This window comes from Hetaerina americana, unplaced genomic scaffold (assembly GCF_022747635.1).
Source record: "Hetaerina americana unplaced genomic scaffold, ioHetAmer1.1.p SCAF_142, whole genome shotgun sequence".
NCBI classification, from domain to species: Eukaryota; Metazoa; Arthropoda; class Insecta; order Odonata; family Calopterygidae; genus Hetaerina; species Hetaerina americana.
Window position 1 is genome coordinate 505001 of NW_027286537.1, and position 2500 is coordinate 507500.

Here is a 2500-nt window from a genome sequence, read left to right on the forward strand (position 1 = left end):
TTTAAAAGACACACGCCCAACTCGCTCGCAAAGAAGGGAAAAAATTCCCAGTTTGTATGTTTCGATGAAACGAATTTTTTACATAAAATGAAATGAAAGAAAGAAATTCTAAACGGTGGATCACTCGGCTCGTGGATCGATGAAGAACGCAGCTAACTGCGCGTCGAATTGTGAACTGCAGGACACATGAACATCGACGTTTCGAACGCACATTGCAGCCCTCGGATTTTGTTCCCGGGCTACGCCTGGCTGAGGGCCGGCAATTCAGTTCGCGAACGGAAACGTTTGCGTACTGGGGCGACGAGCATCCCTCGCTGGGATGGATCGTCGCCCGGATTGATAGGGGGCTCTGCGGGAGATTGGGCGAGACCCGTCCCCGCCGGTCGAGGTGAGACGCTTCGTTATTTTTTGACGGCGTTCGCCTGCGGATCGGTGGGGGCTCGGTTATTACTCCCTCTCCACGGGCAACTATATCATTTGGGCCGACCTCAGAGCAGGTGAGACCACCCGCTGAATTTAAGCATATTAATAAGCGGAGGAAAAGAAACTAACCAGGATTCCCTTAGTAACGGCGAGCGAACAGGGATCGACTCCAGGGCCAAAGCTCGCGCCCCCCGCGGGGCGCCGAGCGCTGTGGCGTTTGGGAGCGTCCAATTTCCCGAGGGGCGCCGGAGAGTCCAAGTCCCTCTTGAACGGGGCCACGGCCCGGAGAGGGTGCCAGGCCCGTGCGACCTCCGCGCTTGCCTCCCGGGAGGGGCGCTCCTCAGAGTCGGGTTGCTTGAGAGTGCAGCCCAAAGTCGGTGGTAAACTCCACCTAAGACTGAATACGGCCACGAGACCGATAGCGAACAAGTACCGTGAGGGAAAGTTGAAAAGCACTTTGAAGAGAGAGTTCAAGAGTACGTGAAACCGTTTGGGAGTAAACGGGTGGTACCCGAAATTTCGAAAGGGGAGATTCAGGTCTCGCCGGCGACGGGCGAGGGTCGCTTGACGGATGGCGCGCCGGCGGGCGGGGGGTGACCCCCGTCACAGGCGCGTCACCCGGTGGCCCTCGAATGTTCGTCGTCGGTGTGACGCACTTCTCCCCGAGTAGGACGTCGCGACCCGTCGGACGCCGGCCCCAAGGGCCCGGGTGGAGTCCCGCCCGCTCTCGAGCGGAAAAGGACCCCGGGATCCCAGGCCGGATGTCCGACGGTAGGAAGCGAAAGTCGACGCGCCGCAAGGCGTCCGGCCCTCCGCGAGCACCCTCGGGGGTTAGGGTTCCGGACCCGGTCCGATCCCTTTCCCACCGTGGGGCTGTCCGCGAACCGTGAGGTGTCCTCGGACGGCGTCGAAAGTTTCGAGTCCGCGACGCTACGGCTTGGATGGTCCACCCGACCCGTCTTGAAACACGGACCAAGGAGTCTAACATGCGCGCGAGTCGTTGGGTCGGACACGCTCCGCTAAACCCATAGGCGCAATGAAAGTGAAGGCCGCCGTTCCGGCGGCCGAGGGAGGACGGGGTCGTTCGCTCGCTCCGGCGGGCGTCGGTCCCCGCACCCCCGGGGCGTCTGATCCCTCATTGCGAGGGGAGGCGCACCCAGAGCGCACACGTTGGGACCCGAAAGATGGTGAACTATGCCTGGCCAGGACGAAGTCAGGGGAAACCCTGATGGAGGTCCGTAGCGATTCTGACGTGCAAATCGATCGTCGGAGCTGGGTATAGGGGCGAAAGACTAATCGAACCATCTAGTAGCTGGTTCCCTCCGAAGTTTCCCTCAGGATAGCTTGCGCTCGGAGGAGAGTCTCATCCGGTAAAGCGAATGATTAGAGGCCTTGGGGCCGAAACGGCTTCAACCTATTCTCAAACTTTAAATGGGTGAGAACTCCGGCTTGCTCGATTTATCGAAGCCGGAGACGGGGTCCCCTCGGGGGCCCCTGGGATCGGAGTGCATAGTGGGCCACTTTTGGTAAGCAGAACTGGCGCTGTGGGATGAACCAAACGACGGGTTAAGGCGCCCGAATCGACGCTCATGGGAAACCATGAAAGGTGTTGGTTGCTTAAGACAGCAGGACGGTGGCCATGGAAGTCGGAATCCGCTAAGGAGTGTGTAATAACTCACCTGCCGAAGCAACTAGCCCTGAAAATGGATGGCGCTGAAGCGTCGTGCCTATACCCGGCCGTCGCCGCAGGGCGGACTCGGCTCCGAGTCGAGTGCCGCTTGACGCGGCGACGAGTAGGAGGGTCGCGGCGGCGTGCGCAGAAGGGTCTGGGCTCGAGCCTGCCTGGAGCCGCCGTCGGTGCAGATCTTGGTGGTAGTAGCAAATACTCCAGCGAGGCCCTGGAGGACTGATGTGGAGAAGGGTTTCGTGTGAACAGCCGTTGCACACGAGTCAGTCGATCCTAAGCCCTAGGAGAAATCCGAAGCTAACGGCGATAGAAAAAATTTTCATAAGCAAAATGATCCATCGGTCGGGCGAAAGGGAATCCGGTTCCTATTCCGGAACCCGGCAGCGGAAC

General features: G+C 59.7%; 1 non-coding gene and 1 pseudogene across 1 annotated transcript; both read left to right on the top strand.

Moving 5' to 3' along the window:
• The first annotated feature begins 104 nt into the window (after positions 1-104).
• LOC139686593 (5.8S ribosomal RNA) lies at positions 105-259 on the top strand. The gene has a single exon (XR_011700479.1). It is a non-coding gene; the product is annotated as a 5.8S ribosomal RNA (ribosomal RNA).
• A 224-nt stretch (positions 260-483) lies between these two features.
• LOC139686546 (large subunit ribosomal RNA) overlaps positions 484-2500 on the top strand; it is a 4866-nt pseudogene continuing 2849 nt past the window's right edge.